A 25,048-nucleotide genomic window follows, 5' to 3' on the forward strand; every position below is an offset into this window, starting at 1 on the left:
GACAAGGTGCAGAAGAAAAATTCTGTAGCTGTGGCCTTGAGTAGGGCACGTTACCTTAATTGATCCAGGGCGCTGTACAATGGTGACCTTGGTCGTGACTCCACTCCCTGCAGGTGTCTCAGATGGAATTGGGATTTGCAAAAAAACACATTTCCATTACACACCTGTGTGTAACAGGACAAATATAAGCACCTCCTAAATTATAAACCCACTGTGGCCCCTCCCAAGGCTATTCAAGGAAAGGTTAACCTATTTTAAATGTTATATTGAGCGGACCGTTCCTGAGCACAAGCCAGGGGCAAGCTGAATTGCTTCGAACTAAAGCACGCTTAGAGGGAAGCTTATAAAGGAATGGGCACCTGAAGAAACCAGGTGGAAGAAGTTACCAGGTGGAATCTATCATGTCGAGGCTACGTGAGTGGCAGACTGATGGGGTGAAACGGTCACACAAGAATGAGTGGTTACATAGCTGGAGTTAAGCGTTGAGGTGGAAATGGAGATGCCGACCCCCAGCTCTACACGTTGCAACCCCCCTGCTCTATGGCCACAGAGTCCAACAGAGGAAAATTTATGTGACCATTACATCACGAGCAGGGCAGGTCTGGGCCATTCTGATGCCCTAGACGAGATAAAAAAAAGTTGCCGCCAGGGCCTCCCGAGTGGCACAGTGGTCTAAGGAACTGCATCGCAGTGCTTGATGAGTCACTACAGACCCGTGTTCAATCCCAGGCTGTGTCACTCAGGAGGCCCTGGCGGCAATTTTCTTGTCTCGTCTAGGGCATCAGAATGGCACGGACCGGCCCTGCTCGTAATGTAAACGTAACATCCTTCTCCTGGTTCATCACCCAGGGAGATGGTCCTATGTTAGGAGCATAGGGTGGCTTAATCACCTGGGTGTCCCATGTATCACCTGCAAAATAAACCGTGGCCAGATACTGGTAACTTGTCCAGTTATTGTTCCCCCAGTCCAGTTTATTCAAGCAAGGTTTCACATAGTTTAACACCTCCCTAGTTTGCAGAACCCACCATACCCGGGCCTTAACAATGGTAAAAACCTTTGTGTAGGATTTCAATGTACTTTTCACCGTGTCCGGAGCCCCATACAGATGTACCACCAGTAGCCCTACTCACTAACTCCCACCTGACATATAGGGAACCTAGGGGTTCCCCAGGGATTCCTATTGTCATCCAGGGTGAAGTCCTGCTCGTCTAGGGCCTGCGCCATCGCCTTACTCACACACTCATCCAGTTCCGCAAAGTGAGATCTATTCACCCCCAGGGGTGGGCTGACGTTGTACCCACATTTACACCTGCACCTTTTCGCACTTTACTACGGGGTCGTTCACACCTAGTATAAACAGTGTGACTGGCCTTCTCCACACCCAAGGTAGTGTTTTATTGATCTCTCTATCTACTCCAACCTCAGTTATACTGTGACAGGGCCATCGTGCCCAGGAGCCACTGCCGGAGTCATAACTGGTCACCGTGACCAGGGCCCAACATCCCCGTCTACGTGCATAGCCAGGACCATTCCTAGTACCTTTGTCACACACTTTTTATAAAACATATAAACCCCAAGGTCTTTCCCAACCTGCCTCTGGGCCCATGACCTCAGGTCTACTTCAGGCCCCACAACCGCGGTGGCCTCTCTTGACCCGGAAACATGTCAAGTCTAGCTCTCCCCAGAACTGGCATTTTCGGTGTACGCTCACAGTGCATTCCTCCTCCCCCTGATCCACTATTTCCATACAATCTTTTCCCCAAAGGGGTGTGTCAGGATCTCCCTTTAGGTTCTGAATGCACCAGTTAGCATATTGTCTGGGCGATCCTCTCAACTCTCTAATCCAGTTCACCTGCATAGATCGGTCTTCAATTTCAGACCTTGACACCATAACCAAATACAAAAACTGAGGTCCCAGATCCTGTCCAAAACTAGAAAGCCAGGCTTATGATTCAGGTTGTCCTCAGCTGCCCACTTAACCAGCCCTTGGGTGCAGTTGGCAACGACGTCGTTCAACTCCTTTCCCATTGCTTTATTGAACACATTCAATATTTTGGTCATATTCCAATGCCTGAATAACCTACTACAACTTCTGGGGCCACAGCATTTTCCCCATTCACAAACAGTTGAAGTCGGAAGTTTAGATACACTTAGGTTGGAGTCATTAAAACTTGTTTTGCAACCACTCCACAAATGTCTTATTAACAAACTATAGTTTTGGCAAGTCGGTTAGGACATCTACTTTGCGCATGAGACATGTAATTTTTCCAACAATAGTTTAAAGACAGATTATTTCACTAATAATTCACTATATCACAATTCCAATGGGTCAGAAGTTTACATGCACTAAGTTGACTGTGTCTTTAAACAGCATGGACAATTCCAGAAAATGATGTCATGGCTTTAGAAGCTTCTGATAGGCTAATTGACATCATTTGAGTCAATTGGAGGTGTACCTGTGGATGTATTTCAAGGCCTATCTTCAAACTCAGTACCTCTTTGCTTGACATCATGGGAAAATCAAAATAAATCAGCCAAGACCTCAGAAAAAAATTGTAGACCTCCACAAGTCTGGTTCATCCTTGGAAGCAATTTCCAAACGCCTGAAGGTACCACGTTCATCTGTACAAACAAGAGTACGCAAGTATAAACACCATGGGACCAGGCAGCCGTCATACCGCTCAGGAAGGAGACGCGTTCTGTCTCCTAGAGATGAACGTACTTTGGTGCGAAGTGTAAATCAATCCCAGAACAACAGTGAAGGTGAAGATGTTTGAGGAAACAGGTACAAAAGTATCTATATCCACAGTAAAATGAGTCCTATATCGACATAACCTGAAAGACCACTCAGCAAGGAAGAAGCCACTGCTCCAAAACCACCACAAAAAAGCCAGACTACAGTTTGCAACTGCACATGGGTACAAAGATCATACTTTTTGGAGAAATGTTCTCTGGAATGATGAAACAAAAAAAGAACCGTTTGGCCATAAGGACCATCGTTATGTCTGGAGGAAAAAGGGGGATGCTTGCAAGACGAAGAACACCATCCCAACCATAAAGCACGGGGGTGGCAGCATCATGTTGTAGGGGTGCTTTGCTGCTGGAGTGACTGGTGCACTTCACAAAATAGATGGCGTCATGAGGTAGGAAAATTATGTGGATATATTGAAGCAACATCTCAAGACATCAGTCAGGAAGTTAAAGCTTGGTCGCAAATGGGGCTTCCAAATTGACAATGACCCCAAGCATACTTCCAAAGTTGTGGCAAAATGGCTTAAAGACAACAAAGTCAAGGTATTGGAGTGGCCATCACAAGGCCTTGACCTCAATCCTATAGAAAATTTGTGGGCAGAACTGAAAAAGCGTGTGCAAGCAAGGAGGCCTACAAACCTGACTCAGTTACACCAGCTCTGTCAGGAGGAATGGACCAAAATTCACCCAAATTATTGTGGGAAGCTTGTTGAAGGCTACCTGAAACGTTTGACCCAAGTGAAACAATTTAAAGGCAATGCTACCAAATACTAATTGAGTGTATGTGAACTTCTGACCCACTGGGAAGGAATGTGATGAAATCTCTCTACTATTATTCTGACATTTCACATTATTAAAGTAAAGTGGTGATCCTAACTGTTCTAAGACAGGGAATTGTTACTAGGATTAAATGTCAGGAATTGTGAAAAACTGAGATTAAATGTATTTGGCTAAGGTGTATGTAAACTTCTGACTTCAACTGTATTATCGGTAGCTTATAGGTTTCAAACAGGATTGTACGCTGTTCCCTTAAATCGTCTAGTCGGCCTTATTCCTACCATAACATGTGTCCGCTCCCAACCAAGCACCCCAATCATGTACAGAGCTAGCATGAGAAAAGCCCTGAACAACATGCTAATGCCCACTTCATACCATCATTTACACCACTTCCTTCTTGGCTTTCCTTCGGGCCCAGATGGTGGGAAGGCACCATCTCCTTTGCTTCCTTTTACCTCCATTTTTACCCTTTCTAGATGCTGGCTCAGGGGCGTCTTTTTACCAGGTCGGTTCCAGTTCCTGGCCCTGACCACTCTCAAAAATGTAGAAAGGGAGTAGATACCCTTTAGCGGCACATAGACCGTCCTGCGTTTCACCCCGAGCTGCACGGGCTCCTTCCCCGCCAGTAGGCCGGACCCTCTGACAGCCTGACCCCCAGAAACCTGTAGCACACCATGTCTAACCAGGTCCTCTGTGACTGCTGTCAGGGTAGCTTCCTTGCACCATATCCGGGCTTCTCCACTCCCGCAGACATTTAATCTGGTCAGGACGTAGCGCAGCCTAGTACAATTCCCTTTTCCTCCTACTGGATTTGGAAATCCATCATAATTTCCTTTATAAACTGGTTCCAATGGTATAGTTTCCATAGGACCCTCAAACCCTTAGCTATATCCTGATTAACCACGGGGAGCAGACTAAACTCCCTTCTGGTCCATAGACCCTTATCTAGCCTTTCCTATCCCAAGGGGATCTGATTTACCTTAAATTACATTTCTCACTGCTGGCCAGCAGCCATTTATGGCCTCTATCCAGTCAGTCAATTGGGTGACCCCTCCTTTGGCACAGGGGTTCAAGCACTCCACGTTGACGACCCCTGGCCCACTAGGATACACTTCCCTTTGAGTTTCTCTCAAGCCTGTGCTCAAAAGGGGTCTTGTTAATTTTCTAACCTGGTAACCATAAACCACTGGCTGAGATTAGCAGGGCTGACCTTTTTAGATCACTGCACTCGTCACATGTCCCCAGTTGGGCCCGATCCCACTGACATTAACAGTCCTGGGGCCCTTTCAAAAGCCTCTCAGTGCCACCCTGTCCTACCCATTGGGTGTACACTCTAAGTTGTGGGAGAAACTGAAGGCGGCAGTGGTGACAGAATATGTGATCCATCACTTTTACCCGGCCTCGTGGAACCCCATCTAGCCCATAGACCACATCGCGCTCCACAGGCATGACTGGAGGCCTCTTATTCCCTGATCCTTCCCACACCTTGGGCAGGGTATATTCCAGGCAAATGGAACATTCCCCGTCAGCCAAGGACCCCAACTGATCACTTCCGTATCCCTGGACATCAATACATTCTATGCCCCAACCCTCTACCAAACCATGCTTGGGGATACCCTCGTCTCAACACTAAAATTCCCTGCACATTGGCCACCCCGGAGGTAGTGCTCCAGTTTTCGCTGCCATAAGGTCTGCACCCAGCTCTCCTGCCCTACAAACAGAGAGCACAACGGTTTAGAACTCTCGAGGGATTAGAACGGGCTGGAACGAGAGTTGAGTTCCCTAGCCGGAGTGCCTCTATTATCACGTACCCTGTCATTTAGTACTCCTCCCATCCTTAGCAGCTGCTTACTCCGACAACAATTACACCACTCATTTGGGCCAACATGTCAACCTCTCTATTACCTTCATACTTCCCTTCGGTGGTGTGACTTTTTGTTGAGCAACCTCGATTTCCATTTTTTTGTAATGAGTATTGCAATTTTTTCACATGACCCTCTGTGGGCCACTTCTTCACCCTTACCACCCTCATTACAGTAATTACTATCCATTATTAAGAGCAACCGCTTCATCCTACGCTTCTCGGCCTCCAACAGCCCTTCCAGTATTGCCCCGGCTGAGCCAATGGTGGTACCTTGCCTTTGCGTCACCGTTTTCCCTTGACACTTTAATACGTAGGCCCAATAGGCCCCTGTATCGGTTCCCCTTTAGGAGCCATCAGTGTACAGTTCCCACTCTCTCCGGCTCCCTATACCTTCTTAGCCTGCTTCCATCACCATACACAAACTGTAACTGTGGGTTCAACAGGATATTTTCCCATCGACACCATCGCACATTTGTGTCTCTGGTGCCCTTCCACCCAGGGACACCAAAAATGTCTTGCCCAACTCACGCCTCCCCCTTGAGATTAATGAGCTACACTAGATTACCTATGCTTAAAGACTATTACCAACGGGTGTTGCCCTTCCAGCCCAGTCCCAGCGACCTGCTGATACCAACCGCGCCGCCGGCTTAGCACTCCGCGGCTGACAGCTGGGGTGGGAGAAAACTTTTCCGAAAACCACTCAGCAGGACGTCCAGCTCAGAGGTAGGGCGACCCGTAATCCATCAGGCTCACCTAGGGTTATAAGACCAGGGGAACTTGAGTGGTGAGTATACTTTATTCGCTCTGCAACTGTTATTGTTAAATAAATATTTGTTTTACACCCACGAGTGAGCGGCACAAACCCTTCACCTGTGGACCTGGAGTTACTCACCACAATAGGGTCTAGTCTCCCACGAGACGAGATGTATAGTCACCGTGTCAGCCTTAGCCTAACATCCTAAGACATTCTATTGACACCCCAAGCATGGACCCCACACGGAAATCCACTGCAAAAACCCTTTACAATGAGTCTACTATCCTATGAATACCCTAGCTCCCAACCTTGAAGTAACCCATTACAATTATATGACCCTGCCCATGGGTGTAAAGAACCGAGGCTTACCTCTAACTGATGGCTAGAAGAATTCAGAAAAAGTAAAACTGCAACCATTACAAAAATGTTCCAAAAAGTGGAACTCAAAAACAGCAGTAAAAAAAATGGCTAAATATCCCCAAAAAGAGAACCATCTTTAACCTGCAAACAATGACTCATATACTGTCAAGCCTCCATTACACACTACTTCCTTAAAACCAGTTACATCTGCTTCATTCCACTTGTTCAACCACTCCTTTAAAAGTGGTAATATCTGGTCCCTATTGGACTCGCCCCCCTTATTGACCTCCAGCAGTAAGTCAAATGAGAGGGTTGAAGGAAGTTAATGTTGGATGGCCCGTCCTTTGATCACTCCCTCTGGTACTTCCCATGTCCCCGTCTCTGGCTCTGCTGATGCTGTTCGGCGGTGAAGGTGCTGACGTTGATAGTGCGTGGGGCTGGCTTTATGATCCTTTGCTGATGCTGTTCGGCGGTGAAGGTGCTGACGTTGATAGTGCGTGGGGCTGGCTTTATGATCCTCTGCTGATGCTGTTCGGCGGTGAAGATGCTGACGTTGGTAGTGCGTGGGGCTGGCTTTATGATCCTCTGCTGATGCTGTTCGGCGGTGAAGGTGCTGAAGTTGCTAGTGCGTGGGGCTGGCTTTATGATCGTCTGCTGGCTGTGGAGTCATTCAGATCTCCCCTTCTGTCCTTCTTCCCCTAATGTCAAATCTCAGTTTTTCTGGCTTTCTGCTCTCTCCGTCCCATAATCAGCTGTAGCTCAGCAGGGTGGAGTGTTACATCCATCCCATGGTACACAACAATATACATATACAGTGGGGCAAAAAAGTATTTAGTCAGCCACCAATTGTGCAAGTTCTCCCACTTAAAAAGATGAGGCCTGTAATTTACATCATAGGTACACTTCAACTATGACAGACAAAATGAGAAAAAAATCCAGAAAATCACATTGTAGGATTTTTAATGAATTTATTTGCAAATTATGGTGGAAAATAAGTATTTGGTCAATAACAAAAGTTTACCTCAATACTTTGTTATATACCCTTTGTTGGCAATGACAGAGGTCAAACGTTTTCTGTAAGTCTTCACAAGGTTTTCACACACTGTTGCTGGTATTTTGGCCCATTGCTCCATGCAGATCTCCTCTAGAGCAGTGATGTTTTGGGGCTGTTGCTGGGCAACACGGACTTTCAACTCCCTCCAAAGATTTTCTATGGGGTTGAGATCTGGAGACTGGCTAGGCCACTCCAGGACCTTGAAATGCTTCTTACGAAGCCACTCCTTCGTTGCCCGGGCGGTGTGTTTGGGATCATTGTCATGCTGAAAGACCCAGCCACGTTTCATCTTCAATGCCCTTGCTGATCGAAGGAGGTTTTCACTCAAAATCTCACGATACATGGCCCCATTCATTCTTTCCTTTACACGGATCTGTCGTCCTGGTCCCTTTGCAGAAAAACAGCCCCAAAGCATGATGTTTCCACCCCCATGCTTCACAGTAGGTATGGTGTTCTTTGGATGTAACTCAGCATTCTTTGTCCTCCAAACACAACAAGTTGAGTTTTTACCAAAAGGTTATATTTTGGTTTCATCTGACCATATGACATTCTCCCAATCTTCTTCTGGATCATCCAAATGCTCTCTAGCAAACTTCAGACGGGCCTGGACATGTACTGGATTAAGCAGGGGGACACATCTGGCACTGCAGGATTTGAGTCCCTGGCAGCGTAGTGTTACTGATGGTAGGCTTTGTTACTTTGGTCCCAGCTATCTGCAGGTCATTCACTAGGTCCCCCCGTGTGGCTCTGGGATTTTTGCTCACCATTCTTGTGATCATTTTGACCCCACGGGGTGAGATCTTGCGTGGAGCCCCAGATCGAGGGAGATTATCAGTGGTCTTGTATGTCTTCCATTTCCTAATAATTGGTCCCACAGTTGATTTCTTCAAACCAAGCTGCTTACCTATTGCAGATTCAGTCTTCACAGCCTGGTGAAGGTCTACAATTGTGTTTCTGGTTTCCTTTGACAGCTCTTTGGTCTTGGCCATAGTGGAGTTTGGAGTGTGACTGTTTGTGGTTGTGGAGGTGGCTTATGGTAAAGAAAGTAGAGAAAGAAAGTAAAGAAATTAACTTTCAATTCTCTGAAAGGAACATTCAATTATCTGGCAACAGGTCTGGTGGACATTCCTGCAGTCAGCCTGCCAATTGCACACTCCCTCAAAACTTGACACATTGTGGCATTGTGTTGTGTGACAAAACTGCACATTTGATTAGAGTGGCCTTTTATTGAAGACCTCTACTGCAGGATGCAACTCAACCAACCTACTACCAGTCATATTTGCATTTGGATGTATTTTCCAACCACCTGAAAAGATCAGCTAGCTGAGTTGGTGTTTTTTTGAGATGTACATTGTGGCATTCCTTTCATTAGAGAAAAAACAGGTGCATATCATGACTCTACTCCATAGAGAAAGAGAGAGTGGAGAGGCTGTGGAAAGCAGAGGAAAGCATCAGGCTGTTCACACATTGGGAGCTGTCATAGAAATAGAATTACTAGCATGGGTAAAGCCCCTCAGACCACTGCACAGATTACAGCTGGACACAGAGTCAGAGAGAGATAATGTGTTATGGCAGGCCGTGTCATGGTCCTTAAAGTCTAGGAGCTGGACGGAACAATAGTCATAAAACAGAGCATTATGTCAGGGTATGTGTTTGAAATTTGTTGCTTAGAAGAATAATCAAAATACCTACTTCTATAGGATATAATAAGACAGAATATATATCCATCCAAAGATGCAAACATGGGGAATAATTCACACAGAGGTAGACCCACAAAGATCCTATAAATGAGTTCTACATGAAATTGTATTGGAATACGTCTGTGTATTTTCTGTGTCAGAGACAGCTAGCAGCTCCATGACATTCCAGCCTTTTACAGGAGAATAACAAATCAACTGCTACATGGCAACTGACACACACACACTGTGGCCATTGCCATGGCAACTCTAATAGTAGGCCTACATTATATATTCAAATCTCCTTGGCGAGGACAAACTCGGGTCTCCATCAGAGAGAATTAAAAAAAAATAAAAAATAAACAATTCTAAAAGAGAAAGACAAAATAAAGCACTCACCACTGGGACTGAGAGAATAAGACTTTCAGAAACCATCCCCTTCCTCCTAGCAGCTCAGCCTTTGTGTTTGGGCTCATGTTGACAGCCCTTTGGGTCCCCAAAATGCCTTTGCTGCTGCTACTTGGAGAACACAGCTCTGAATAGTGAATCAGGAGGGGGGCAGAGTTTACGCCCCAGCCAAGGTCGCTCGAGATGGGGTAGTGAAATATAAATCTGTCAATCCGTCTCCCCCGGGGTACAAGCCCGCAAGGATAACAGTGCCTTTTGATTTTGGACTTCTCTCTGTTTTACTTTAGGAGTTTAGCGTCTAAGGGTCTGGCTCTATGCTTGCATGAAGCTGCACTTTCCATAACAAGAGAGTAAAGAGAGCGAGGTGGGAGGGATTCACTGAATGAGTGGACAGGGTTGTGCAATGACAACAACCCACAGATGACCCAAAGCCCTAATCACACGCTTTTATGGACGCTGTTGAGCTGATATTTTCCTCACTCCAATACATGGTTCTCAAGACTAGGTTTATCGGCTTGTTACAGGTGCATTGAATGAACACACTGTGTGTCTCAAATAGCAACCTATTCTATTCCCTATATACTGTAGTCCACTCCTTTGACCATTGGGTTCTGGTCAAAAGTAATGCACTATGTAGGAATTAGGGTGCCATTTGGGATGCAGACGCTGTCTATCTGTGAGGGCGGTCGGTAAATAGAGACAGAGAAATTAGGAGAGACGTGCTTCTGAATTCATTACACAGATTTATGGAGTCAAACCTCAGTCAAAAAGTATTACAGAAACAAATATATGACCGAGGTCTTACATGGACTTATGACTTTTGTTTCCTTCACTTTCTATCAGATAGCTGAAAAGCAAACATGCGCACATTGTCACAATGTAGGTTGCCCCATGTAGGCTGCCCACATTGGCAGATGCGCATTTGCTATTTCATAGGAACTTTATTTATAATTTATGACATTTAAATGTAATGCATTAATTGCATAATTTTCTAAACACGTTACACTGTATGAACAGTGACACAGAACAGTTACACTCAATAACTGTTGCACCAAAATAACTGGGTGCAAACCAAACCTCCAAATATTCGAATGAGCCCCGCCACTCGCTGTGCTTGGTATGGCCTAGCCTGTGCTGGGCTTGCTGTTGGCTAGCCCCTGTTGGGCTCGGTGTGGGCTGGCCCGTGTTGGGCTGTGGTGGGCTAGCTTGTGTTGGGCTGGCGTGGGATTGATGTGGACTAGCCTGTGTTGGGCTTGTTGTGAGCTTGTCCGTGTCAGGCTGGTGTTGGCTTGGTGTGGGCTAGCCAGTGATGGTCTGATGTGGGATTGCTGGGCAAACCTGTGCTTGGCTAGCCCCCTTTTGGGCTGGTGTGGGCTTGGTGTGAACTTTCTGCGGGCTATCCCATGCCCACCTTTATTTATTTACCCTTATTTAACTACGCAAGTCAGTTAAGAACAAATTCTTATTTTCAATGATGGCCTAGGAACAGTGGGTTAACTGCCTGTCCAGGGGTAGAACTACAGATTTGTACCTTGTCAGCTTGGGGGTTTGAACTTGTAACCTTCCGGTTACTAGACCAACGCTCTAACCACTAGGCTACCCTGCCGCCCCACCTTGGCCACCGAATACCCATATGGGGCCAATGGGTGTCATGTTTGCTAGGATAGATTTACCAACTTTTGCATAAACCACATTTCTCCATCATTTTAATATTCTAATTCTAAATGTAGAAATAGGTACATTTACAGTAGGCCACCAAGGCAGCCCCAGAGGATAAACAATGTGTAAGTACCAAATGACATCCTAAATCACTATATAGTGCACTACCCATAGGGTAGAAAGGAAAATAGGTGCCATTTTGGAAACAGACCGGTTACATCAGATTAGTAAAGTGGATTTCCAGTGGACCTCATTGGCGTGATCTCAAGGGGTTCCATGTTATTGCGACATGACTCTGATGCCTATCTCCACCCCATCCTCCCAGAGGGCCAATTTCTTTCCCCCCTTCGATGGGAATCAGTAAACAGTTCTTGATAACATGGCCTCCCACCTGACGCAAAGGGCCTCATTCTCTCCATGTGTTTCCTGTGCTGCTGTTTGTGGGGAGGATGAGTCTCAGAGGGCCATGACTCAGAAGTGCTGATGTCTCAGGGCCCCCTCCCCCTCTCGCGCTCTTAGTGACCTCACAGTAGATCCAGGGCTGGACTACTGCATTTGGGGCCCATTTTGCCATGGAGCTGAGAGAAAAATCACTGAGTAGTTTGGTTATCTGGCCCTGAGCAGACCAAGGTTGGGCTTTCATAACAGGAATTCACGTAAGACCCTGCTGAGGCTGACCCCCTCCCCCTTGGCAATAGATGACAGGCCTGATTACAATGAACAATTCCATTATGAAACAAATAACACTTCTTCAAGCATGTGCCACAGCAATAGCTAAGAGCCAGTGAGCAGTGACTCAGAGTAGCCGATTGGTTGATGGTGCCACTGGAGTGCTGCTGTGATCACTTAATTGGCCAGCCAGCCAGCGAAAACAAATTGAATGTTTACTGCAGTATCGATTTGCTCCAATAACATTCCCTGATAAAATAGCACCAGGTATTTACCACAAGCTCTATAGAAAGGAATGCTTGGTTCTTCAGCATCCCATTCCTCCTCTCCGCCACGCCAAATGTGTATCTGCAGGATGCTACGTTGCTGAGTCACTGGCAGTGCTGAGTCACTGGCAGTGCTGTGCTGTAATTGATGACGCTGTTGACGTCATCGGCCATGGCCCTGATGGAAGGATGAGTTGCGGTTGCTATGACATGCAGGCTGGAGGCGGTTGGCGCTGGCTGCATGGGTCATCAATCAGCGCAGCCTGCCACCACTTCCCACGCCAACCAGCTAGTAAATGCCAGGCCATTAAAAGGAAATTAGACTCCCAGCATGCCATTCACCCCGATGCGGCGGGAGGTGGGGACACATCATCACTTCCTATCAACCCTCACTGACTAGCTGGTCTAGCTACCTGAGTCTCTTGCCACTTACATAATCATGGGGGATTCTCACATACTGTACTGCCTGCCTGATCCCTGTCTGTCTGTACATCTCAACAACCAGTCTAAACCCTTTAGAGTAAAAGGATAGAAAGGAGTAGCAACAGCTGATATATAACGTTGCAGTAATTAGTTCACAAAATGCCTCTGCAAGAACATGAATCACCAAAAAGAGACACACCACTGGTATAAAATACATCCGTACTGTCACGTCTACTCCCGCTCCCCCTCAACGTCGCCGGTCTACTAAACACTGGTCCTGGCAACCCTCATTTCGCACACCTGGACCTTCCGGATTACTCCCCATATATATTACTCCCCATATATATAGCATAGCCCCAAATGCTACCATGTTCTTCTGGGTCTTAATATGAATTGTTATCTGTTGCAAAATGGTTGATTTAGTGAATTTCGAGTTTGAGTTATTTTTGATTGCAGAATTATAGTAATTTTTAGTCCGTATATGTATGTATGTATATATATATATATATATATATATATATATATATATATATATATGTATATATATATATATGTATATATATATATATATATATATACACATACATATACATATATATATACATATATATATACACACACACATATATATATATATATATATACACACACACACCTTCACAGAGCTGTGGATGTCAATTCCCATTTCTCTCCCTGGTTTAGAAGCTAGGTTAACATCAGTAATGCAAGGCAGAACAGTGTAGTACCAGGAATGATACAGTTGAAGTCGGAAGTTTACATACACTTAGGTTGGAGTCATTAAAACCTGTTTTTCAACCACTCCATAAATGTCTTGTTAACAAACTGTAGTTTTGTCTACTTTGTGCATGACAAGTCATTTTTTTAGGACATCTACTTTGTGTACGACAAGTAATTTTTCCAACAATTGTTAACAGACAGATTATTTCACTTATAATTCACTGTATCACAATTCCAGTGGCTCAGAAGTTTACATACACTAAGTTGACTGTGCCTTTTAATAGCTTGGAAAATTCCAGAAAATGATTATGGCTTTAGAGGTTTCTGATAGGCTAATTGACATCATTCGACTCAATTGGAGGTGTACCTGTGGATGTATTTTAAGGCCTACCTTCAAACTCAGTGCCTCTTTGCTTGACATCATGGGAAAATCAAAAGAAATCTGCCAAGACCTCAGGAAAAAAATGTAGACCTCCACAAGTCTGGTTCATCCTTCCAAACGCCTGAAGGTACCATGTTCATTTGTACAAACAATATTCCGCAAGTATAAACTAGAGGTTGACCGATTAATCGGAATGGCCGATTAATTAGGGCCGATTTCTAGTTTTCATAACAATCGGAAATCGGTATTTTGGCCGCCGATTTGCAGATTATTATTATTTTTTTTACACCTTTATTTAATCTTTATTTAACTAGGCAAGTCAGTTAAGAACACATTATTTTCAATGATAGCCTACAAACGGTGGGTTAACTGCCTCGTTCAGGGGCAGAAAGACAGATTTTCACCTTGTCAGCTCGGGGGACCCAATCTTGCAACCTTACAGTTAAATAGTCCAACGCAATAACTGCCTCTCTCTCTCTCTCTCTCGTTGCACTCCACAAGGAGACTGCCTGTTACGCAAATGCAGTAAGCCAAGGTAAGTTGCTAGCTAGCATTAAACTTATCTTATAAAAAACAATCAATCATAAATCACTAGTTAACTACACATGGTTGATGATATTACTAGATATTATCTAGCGTGTCCTGTGTTGCATATAATCTGACTGAGCATACAAGTATCTAAGTATCTCACTGAGCGGTGGTAGGCAGAAGCTGGCGCGTAAACATTCATTCAAACAGCACATTCGTGCATTTTGCCAGCAGCTCTTCGTTGTGCGTCAAGCATTGCGCTGTTTATGACTTCAAACCTATCAACTCCTGAGATGAGGCTGGTGTAACCGAAGTGAAATGGCTGGCTAGTTAGCGCGCGCTAATAGCGTTTCAAACTTCACTCGCTCTGAGCCTTGGGCTGGTTGTTTCCCTTGCTCTGCATGGGTAACGATGCTTCGATGTGGTGGCTGTTGTCGTTGTGTTGCTGGTTCGAGCCCAGGGAGGAGCGAGGAGAGGGACGGAAGCTATACTGTTACACTGGCAATACTAAAGTGCCTATAAGAACATCCAATAGTCAAAGGTTAATGAAATACAAATGGTATAGAGGGAAATAGTCCTATAATAACTACAACCTAAAACTTCTTACTTGGGAATATTGGTGCACTTCACAAAATAGACGGCATCATAAGGGAGGAAAATTATGTGGATATATTGAAGAAACATCTCAAGACATCAGTGCACTTGGTCGCAAATTGGGTCTTCCAAATGGACAATGACCAAGCATGCTTCCAAAGTTGTAGCAAGGACAACAAAGTCAAGGTATTGGAGTGGCCATCACAAAGCCCTGACCTCAAACCTATAGAAAATTTGTAGGCAGAACTGAAAAAGCGTGCGAAAGCAAGGGAGAAATGTTTCCCACTTGTTGTGGGAAGCTTGTGGAAGGCCACCCGAAACATTTGACCCAAGTTAAACTTTATTTTTTTAATTTAAAGGCAATGCTACAAATGACTAATTGAGTGTATGTAAACTTCTGACCCACTGGGAATGTAATGGAAAGAAATAAAAGCTGAAATAAATCACTCTACTATTATTCTGACATTTCACATTCTTAAAATAAAGTGGTGATCCTAACTGACCTAAAACAGGTCATTTTTACTAGGATTAAATGTCAGGAATTGTGAAAATCAAATCAAATTTATTTATATAGCCCTTCGTACATCAGCTGATATCTCAAAGTGCTTTACAGAAACCCAGCCTAAAACCCCAAACAGCAAGCAATGCAGGTGTAGAAGCACGGTGGCTAGGAAAAACTCCTTAGAAAGGCCAAAACCTAGGAAGAAAAACAGAGATTAAATGTATTTTGCTAAGGTGTATGTAAACTTCAGACTTCAACTGTACACCTGCCAATAGCAATTTGTGTAGGAGTGAAATGGAGCACAGCAGCATAGTGAGTGGGCACCTGTTTAGTGTGTGTGCGTGTGTCACAGTTTGTGTGTGGTCGGCTCCACAGGCTGACTCTGCCAGCTCAGCTCTCATAACCACCCACACACACACACACCCGGAATGAGTATCTTACTCATTTACTTGAGTGCCTCCACTCAGTAAAAACCACAGCAGCACCTGCCTGCAGTAGAAAGGAGAGTTACGGGAAGTTCAACAACACCTCCATCGGCCCCATTACTCACTAGCCAAGCCTGCCCTCTGACGACGACCATTCATCAGAGCAGCTGTGACCAAGGTCCTGTGTGTGCATTTGTTTGTGTATGTGTGTGTGAGAGCGCACATGGGTCTGATTCATCATTGACAAAAGGTACAGCTCGCATAGACTTCAAATAGTATTATGGTCAGCAACAAAGATAACGGACTGACTGACTGCATGGCACAGAATGGAAAATGACCTGCAGTTTGCTGCAGGCAAACTGTCAACACCAATAATGGGACATATAGTTGAAGACAGATCTGGTTGTCTGATGGATAGCTCAAGAGTGCACACACACGCATGCACAAAAAAAATCACACACACAAAGTGCTAGCCCTATATCAATCTGATATGCCTAACATCTAGTCATTGCATAGCTGTCACACATGCCTTATGTCCCTTTAGAGTTATTGGGACGAGCAGTGAAGACGGAGATATTGGGATGCAGCTCGTCTCTCTTTGGCAGCGTCCCTGTTGTAAACACTGTAATATCTCTCCTCTCTCTCCCCCTCTCTATATCTATATCCACCGTACCTGAGTGGCACAGCGGTCTAAGGCACTGCACCGCAGTGCTGGAGGCCTCACTACAGACCCGGGTTTGATCCCAGGCTGTATCACAACCGGCCGTGATCGGGTGTCCCATAGGGCAGTGCACAATTGGCCCAGCGTCGTCCGGGTTAGGGGAGGGTTTAAATAAAGATTAAATAAAATGTAAAAAAATCTGTCCTTGTGTGACCCTGCAGACAGTAATAATATGATTGACTGCTGCCGTGTTGTGTGGTGCTGCTAATTAACAGTAAAGTGAAGCTAGCAGCGCATCACGTCCTGCTACGCCTGTCACAATCACTAAGAAAATAATACCGCCGGAAAACAGAGAGCGTGGGTTGTGATTGACACCTAAATTCACCACACTTTACACAAAGCCTGAAGACGACGCCTGTCAGAATTGCCTGGCAAGACAGGGTGCATCCCAAATCCTCCAGGAGAATGCTGTGCGGTGGTTACTGTAAGATATTTTTTACTGCGTTTTACTGCTTTTCCATTGACCATGCTGTATCTGTCCCCTACTGATGAAGTGAAGAGGTATTGTGTTGATCCTTTAATATACTTCATTTCTCCCATTCAAGTGAAACATGACAGAAAACAATTAAAATGCCTAGAAGAATAACTCAAGGATTAAACATCTCTGTCATTTAACAGATGCATCAACATGAGATTAGAGCAGAATCTGTTTCCTCTTGTCCCTTGTGCAAATTTCTGACGCAAAGGGCAGACGTTTCAGCTCAAGTCTAGTTCAAGACAAGCCCCCTTACATCAACATTGTCTAATTGTTACAGTTTAAAAATTGTTGGCTGGATCTGCCAGATAGACACGTCAACTCAGCCACTCCTGCGTGAAGCACATTGATTATTGGACTAGGCGATCAATGAGACCTTAGTAGCAGATAACGAGCATGTAGCCCTTTTACCCTTGATCCATCCAATGCCTTGCTGTCTAGTGGGCGGGGCTACTCAGCTGTGAAAGCTGCTTGATTGGCACGGTTTTGTTGGTGTTGTACTTGGGTGACTTAGTGTGCAACCGTTGGCTGACTGTGTTGGGTGTTCAGCTTGCGCTAGTGTTGGTGTATGAGGCTTTGGTTAACTGCATGAGCAAGTAGTCAGTCGATACAGTGCCGTGTCTCTCAAGCTTGGCTCTTTGCGTCGTGGGTGGGCGGGGATGTGTGTGATGGAGTACCTGCAGTGGACCGCTTCAGTCTGTTGATTGCCTACTGTGGGAGTGGCTGTGATAGCTGTGCCCTCCGATCTCATAGCCTCAAGCACAACTTGACCCGCCCTACTCCTGAACACTCCTTTATCTCACATGTCCCCTTGGTCTTCTTTACTTGTGTCCCTCTCTCTCTTCTTTCCCTCTCTCATCTTTCCTTAGACAAGCTTGATCCCTCCATGTCCTAACTCTCTGTTGCATTTTCTTCAGAAACAACTTGTATTGATGCTAAGAAACAATCATCAGCTGACGTGTACAGCTGCAATGCTTAAAAATAATCATATTAGGACATGCACCACTTCTGGGACATTGATATCACAGCACCAAAGAAATATCCTCTTTGAAATGAGCAGTTGACACTGTCTGGCAATACCAAAAGCATGGATTCACAGGGATGTTCTAAAGAGGACATATGTACTCTTCTGACCTTTACAGGCTGAGTGTCAGTGTGACTCACGTCAGTAGGTGGTGTGTGTGTGTGTGTGTGTGTGTGTGTGTATGTGTACGTGCATGTGTGTGTAACGGAAAGGGGGATCCTGTAAGACCATGGACGTGTGTGTCTTCGACCGATCCGACAATCAATCTGCAGTGGGGCATGACACCTGTCCCTCCTCCCTGTCTCCGTCTGCGTGTAACGCTAACCCTTACGGTCACACTGTCTGTGCACCGTCTGACAGGCTCTGGGAACAGGCGCTAGTCGGGTAAAGTCATCTCCAACTGCAAGGGAACATTACAGAAGGTCCACACCACAAACAAGCATGCAGGAGGCTAGGAACTACTTTACTGTGATCAATGTTTTAGTACAGGGTTCAATTGGGAGTTCCATATGGTGGCGCACAATTGGCCCAGCATCGTCCGGGTTTGGCCGGAGTCGGCCGTCATTGTAAAGAAGAATTTGTTCGTAACTGACTTGCCTAGTTAAATTAAAAAATAAAAAGCATGGAATGAGTTTAGCACAATGAAAAGTAAGGAATGTATTGTAAGCAATGGTAAAACTGGTTGGCTCACCATTCAAAAGTCACTTTAAAGCAGACGAGGGGTTGAAAGAAAAACAAAATGCCAAACAAATGTTCTGTAGGTCGTAATAATGAGGGAATTAAAACTCAGATTCAGTTGTTTTAGATTCAGCTGAGCTCCCATAGTTCCATGCTGTGGGGACAGACAGTGGTTAGTCAGAAAGCGCCACGGGAGGGACAATGTCCTGTCCAACGAGACCTCACCGTTCAGCCCTTTCAGAAACTCTGATTGGTCAGACAAAGCAGGGATATTTTTAGCCCCGGAGACACAGCAGTATCAGATGCGTCTCCTCACCAGTGATCTGAAATGGAGACAAACAGCCCAGCGTCCCACAGCCCATTCTGTAGTGTAGGATGACACAGCAGCGGCTAGCGCTGCAAAGCTAGGGGAGCTGTCAACGACTATCAATCCTCCCACAACCCAGCAGGCAGTGCAGTTACCTGGTAAACCTCCTCCGGTGCACCTTGCCCTGTTGCTGCACACTGTTCTATAGAGCCTGACACAGCCGGCCGTGATACATGGGGAGAGGTAGTAGAAGCTTTCCCCCGACAAAATAAAATGAAAACTGATGCTCGAGAACCGCAGTACAGGCATCTGAAAGCATGTAATTGAGGAGGAAGGTAGGTCAAGGTGTTTGTCAATTGGATGTTTTTATGAGCTACCAATGGTAACCTTTAAGGAAAGTTAATACCATGTCGGTCCAATTAAGTCCCTGAGGTCCTATTGCACATCACTCAAGGAGTGGTGAGTCGTGTATAGAGGACAGCAGAGTACAGTGGTTAGGGAGTTGGAAAGATTCAAGTTTAAGAGGGACACACAATGACAATTCCTCTAAGCTTGAGAGGACACACAGTGGGAGTATCCTGCTGCTTGTCTAAATCATTCACGTAATAATAAAGTATCATGCATAAAAATTAAAGCAATTTTAGTGGCCCTTAGGGTATCTACCCTGCATGAGGGATTAATAATGTAATGGTGTAACATCATAAATCAGGGCTGTATCCTGCGGCATGTCACGCCTTCTCCTTGGGTTGCGTTTGATGTTTCGCCATAAAATGTCTAATGGACACCAATAGAGTGGGCGTAATAACACAAACATAATTAATCTCTCAGATAAACTGATGACAAAGTGCCATCATATATAAATAAAAATGAAGAAAGTTGGACCCGTTCCGAAAATATAGAGACCCGTTCCAAACGGACCCGACGACAGCTTGACCCTTTCCGAATAGACCTGGTCAGATCCAGGCCCGGTCCGATCTGAGTGATGGAAACAGCTGAAAATATTTTAAGCCACTTTATTAAATCGGCACTGATAAAGCACGAGAGTGGGGAAAGAGAGGTGCCACTCTTGCAGGTGGGGGAGGGGCTGTGCTGTAAATCAAATTAAATTTATTTATATAGCCCTTCGTACATCAGCTGATATCTCAAAGTGCTGTACAGAAACCCAGCCTAAAACCCCAAACAGCAAGCAATGCAGGTGTAGAAGCACGTAAGCACTGTAAGCAACCAACAAGCCGACTTGCACTATAGCAGACTAACGTTAGGAAGCTTGGCCAATTGAGGCTGCAATGCAGCTCTTTCTCATCCTACAGTTACAAATGACAACTCCATTCAGACTATTAAGTAGCAGCCTACCTGTTGTGTCTTGGTCGTTGTAGCCTTTCCTTCTCCTTTAACTTTTAATTCCATCATTTGAATTCCATCTTCCATTGATTAGATATCTCCTAACTTTTGCCACACACGCAGCGAGGCTCTATGACTGTAGCCTATTGCCGCTTTGATGACTTATGATTGGCCAACAACAAGCTACACGCGCCACGCTCCATTTTCATGAAAAGCAAGAGCAGCAGCATCAAAAATAAAATGTTGCTCTCTCTACTGCAGCAGTCATGTTCGGCTCTGTACGAGCTCTTCCAGACAAGTCAGTTAAAGAAACAACTCAGACCCATGATAATCATATATGATCTGGCCCAGACTCGTGACATTATTTAGAATATTGGATCCGGACCCGCTCATGTCCCAGATCGGGTCTCGGGTATTCCTGTATTGGTGGACCTGTGAAGACCCCTAATTTAGACATACACATGGCAATTGTCATTATCTCAAAGGGTGTGTCCTCTCAAAACCAGTCTCATGGGCTAATGCCCTCTTTCACAAGGCATCAGGAGTGGCACAAGCACACCAAGATTAGGCTCAGTTAAATGCCTCTGTAAAAGACATACAGCAACCATGTTTGTTACTAATGTTCTTATACGGCTACAGTACTGGTATGAGTGAAAAAACATGGTATCCAAGAAGATTGGAGAAACAAGAATGATAAACTATGGTATTTACCTTTTTGGAGAGATTTGATCTGGATATGATCTCTATTCTCTATTTAGGTCTGAAACTTTGACTCACTCCAATGTCTGGTAAAGAGTACAAAACCTTCTGAAAAGTCCAAGTATTTCCATGAGGTAGCCTTAGCAAGCCGGTCTATGGAGATACACAATGACCTGCATTGCGAGGAAATAACTTCTCTCCAACGCATCGACATTTCCTCTCTCCTCTTTTCTTTCATTAACGGCTGCACACGCACAACGCACACACGCGCAGCTCAGTAACGCAAAAATGCAGTCCAGGAAGGTCCATACTCTGCACACACACATCTAATTTTACCTCTTGACGCAGACCAGGCTTGTCACGGTGACAATGGCAGGAAGAGGGTAGTGAGGAAGGATGGGGAGGGGGGAATGTGCTGGGCTTCCTTGAGTGTCTACACAGGGAGCACTCAGAAACAGCTGTGAGACGAGTGGGAGAAACCGACATCCTTGGGGAGATGCTGTATTGTTCCCCCTCCCCCATCCCCCCACTATTAGTGAGGGATTAAATCCAAGAAAGTTGCTGGGTGCGTGTCTGTCTTCGGTGCTGTGCTCAAACACACACACACCACAGGAGGTTGGTGGTACCTTAATTGGGGAGGACGGGCTTGTGGTAATGGCTGGAGCCAAATTAGTGGAATGGTATCAAATACATGGTTTCCATGCGTTTTATGCCATTCCATTTGCTCCATTCCAGACGTTATTAGGAGCTGTCCTCCCCTCAGCAGCCTCCTGTGATACACACACATACACATGGGTGCACTCCAACAAACTCCCACCCACATCCATGGGGAAGCGCAATATTTCAAACATGCACACAATCAGCCACTGTAAGCTTAGCTAATTACGCCATCATTAAGACTGACAGTTAAAAGCAGATGTTACATAGTCTGCGTATGAGAACATGAGAGGATTTTAATGATGACTGAAGATCCCTTACTCATGGAAGCAGTGTCATTGTCGGGTTGGTGGTTGCAATTGTACTATATTTACATCCTACTGGTCCTTCATCCTTCTGAAACTTCCCACACAGAGGGGTATAGGTCAGAGTTCTGAGTGGAGTGCTTCGATCAACAGTGGGTGTTCATGATTGACACCCACTGAGAGTAATTCACTAACACTGGAAATGGCAGGCCTACAAGTCTTATATCCCCCACAGCCTTATCTACTGCTGGGTAACTAGAGGTGACCTTTTCCCACAGCCACTCAAGGATACCCATGATTAAAGCAGTGACATTTTGTGGAGAACCCTGGGTGTACAAGTTGAGGAAAAAGGAATTGGAACAGGACAGCCAAAGCCATAATGGAGCTAGTAAAAGAGCCAGTCCCTGTGGGTTTGATTACCTGCCCTGATAGACAGCAGATATGAGGACATATAGCGTGTGGACTCTGTCTAGACAGGTTGGTTATTGGAAGAGATGTGGTTCTGACTGGGAGTTCAGTCTAGTATGTGAGTTGTTGGATGGGCTCAGGACAGACATACTAGAAGCGATAACCCAGCCCAGAGACAACTCAAGGGTAGAACATGATTATTGGAAAATGAATAATCCCAGTGTGAAACCAAACAGTGATTGCTCAATCAGAGCATGCCTAGTAGTGAATGGCCTCACCTGTCTGTCAGTGCCTGAAGCGACACAAAGCGTCTGCAGTGGTGTACTTTATAAATTCATTACGCCCTTTAGAGCGTATCAGCAGAGATGACTTGGCTGGATCCGACGAGCACTTCCTATCAATTGATATTGCAGATGGTATCTCAACCTCATTGTCCCTCATCTCAACTGCTCCCTGGCCATGTTAAAGAGATTCTCTGGTACTTTTGCATACTTTTTAACCAGTAGTTCTGAATGTAGTGTCCACGAGTCAAAAGTGGTCCCTGAAAAGTGAGTAATGTGTCACATGTGCAGATATGTGCACCACATCATTGCTCTCTCTCGCTCTGCTGTGTGTGCATCTTGCTAGAGAGGGGCCGAAGGTCATTGGCACGAAGGGGGCTGGCCCACGTGAGGGAAAATGTAGGGAAAATGGCACAGCACAGCTTCCAGAAGTTCTTTTCAAACTAGAGATTTCGTAGCTAATTGAGGTAAAACAGCAATTCTGCTCAAAGATTATACATGCATGAACTACACATTGACACATCCTGCCCAAAGAGGGAGTGTTAGAAAATACATGCTAGTCGCAAAAGTTCCGGAGCATCTCTTTAAAGTGAGCATGACGACATGCTGTTTGGGAGTTTATTTGAGGCTTATTTGCACGCACATGTTGTTTACTGCTCGTTAGTTCCATTATTCATCGTGGAAACTTTCATTTCAAAGTCAAGGAATTACAAGATGTTGTCCAGTGTGTATCATGCGGTTTAGCTAGCTATGGGCAAACACGCCAATTACTTTAGGTGAAGTCCTTTGAAGTGAACTGTCTTAACTAACCATTTGGGGGTCTGAGACATAATGCACCCTTCAAACCCTTTCCTTTCATGCCTCCCAACCAGGTTCCTATCTGAGAATTCTCCTATGCTATAATGGGATTCAGGCTTTAATGATGATGTTATCGTCGCCATGACTGTTGAGTAATTACGCCAAAGCTCTTTGAGAGCCTGCTAATTGCGTTCAGCCATGGTGTAAGCGGACCTGATGGATCCTTCATCAAAGAGACAGGCTAAAGTCCTCGCTACTGTAGCCTAGCCTATTCGCGGTAAACAACTTTCCACTAGGTGCTCACCAACCTCTTGTTCTCAACAGAGCTGTGTTAATAATAATAATAATAATAAAGGGTCATTAGCACGGATTACTGTCAAACCCAAAGCATCAATCAACTGCCTCACACAGATGCTTATCTGGGAAATAATGAAGTAATCAACGCAACCACTCAGCACGCTAATTACCAAACACCAGCCTGCTCTCCCGGGACAAGCCGTTTCTGCCGGCGCCGCACTCAGAGAGTGCGTGTTTTTGGAGTGGTTTCAAGGCAAAAAACGACCAACAGATGTTTAATTTACCAGAAGACGGAGAGCTGTCCCGCTGAGCACACACTGGTTGAATCAACGTTGTTTCCACGCCATTTCAATTAAATTACATTAAACCAACGTGGAACAGACATTGAATTGACATCTAAGCCCAGTGGGGTGGTTGGCCTGTGCCATCAGTCATGGCTGAATAAATGAATACGTAAACAGTGAAGGAGGTAGCTAGCATAACAGCATGGTTAGTGTTGTGGACGGGAGGATCAGCGGCTCGGGAATAACATGAGCGATCACACACACAGTCAGCACTGTTTATTAACATGGAACGGTCCAGAGCTATGCTGGAGGCGAAGCTTGGTTGAAGACTTGGAGTGCTTTGTGTAAAGTGTATTATTCCCCATCTTTAGCTTATGATGAAGTGACAACATTACTTGGTTGGTAATAGGTTACTTACTTCATAATATTCACAATGTTAATAAAACCCCTTATATTGAGTGAAGAATAGGTGAATTTCCTCTAATACACCTTCTGTTGGTGAATGATGGGCCCCAACAATGTGTGCACTAGAATGTGTCCTGAGCCGTGATGGATCTTGGTTGAGTAGGGTACGGAGACAAAACACACCCAGCGAGAGACCGTGCCAGACAGAATTCATGTCAATGACAATCCAGGGCCCTGTTTATGGCTTTGGTAGTTAAATGTCAAATGCTTGGCACAGGGAAGAGTTTGCGGCTGCAGCACACACACAGAGAAACTCGTAAGTCTCAAGCTCTTTTTTTCTTTATTACTCTCTCATGCGAGGTGTTGTGCTGCGGACAATGAGGTGGGGTGATCAGCAGGATCTATTATTAGCGAAAGAGTGAAAAATGGAGTGAGTGGGGTAGGGGATGTTGGAGGAATGGAGCCAAGCCTCCTCAATATTATTTTAAGAGTTGCTGTGATGACAGTTTCCCTAGGAGATGACTGCAGCACTGCGGA

At 45.2% G+C, this 25,048-nt stretch overlaps 1 protein-coding gene across 3 annotated transcripts in view; it reads right to left on the reverse strand.

Annotated features, from left to right (window-relative positions):
* The window catches only part of LOC139420486 (transmembrane protein 108-like), an 81,571-nt gene that overhangs the window by 46,096 nt on the left and 10,427 nt on the right, over nt 1–25,048 (reverse strand). Inside the window, exon 1 of one of the 3 annotated variants that reach the window (XM_071170685.1) lies at nt 21,089–21,367. The exons of 1 other annotated variant lie outside the window; for it this stretch is intronic. The gene's annotated coding sequence lies outside the window, so the exon portion shown is untranslated. Of the gene's footprint in view, nt 1–9,636; nt 9,990–21,088; nt 21,368–25,048 lie in introns of those variants that run through there. One more of the 3 variants, XM_071170686.1, reaches the window with a different exon arrangement.

The sequence above is a fragment of the Oncorhynchus clarkii genome, chromosome 11, assembly GCF_045791955.1.
Source record: "Oncorhynchus clarkii lewisi isolate Uvic-CL-2024 chromosome 11, UVic_Ocla_1.0, whole genome shotgun sequence".
NCBI lineage: Eukaryota > Metazoa > Chordata > Actinopteri > Salmoniformes > Salmonidae > Oncorhynchus > Oncorhynchus clarkii.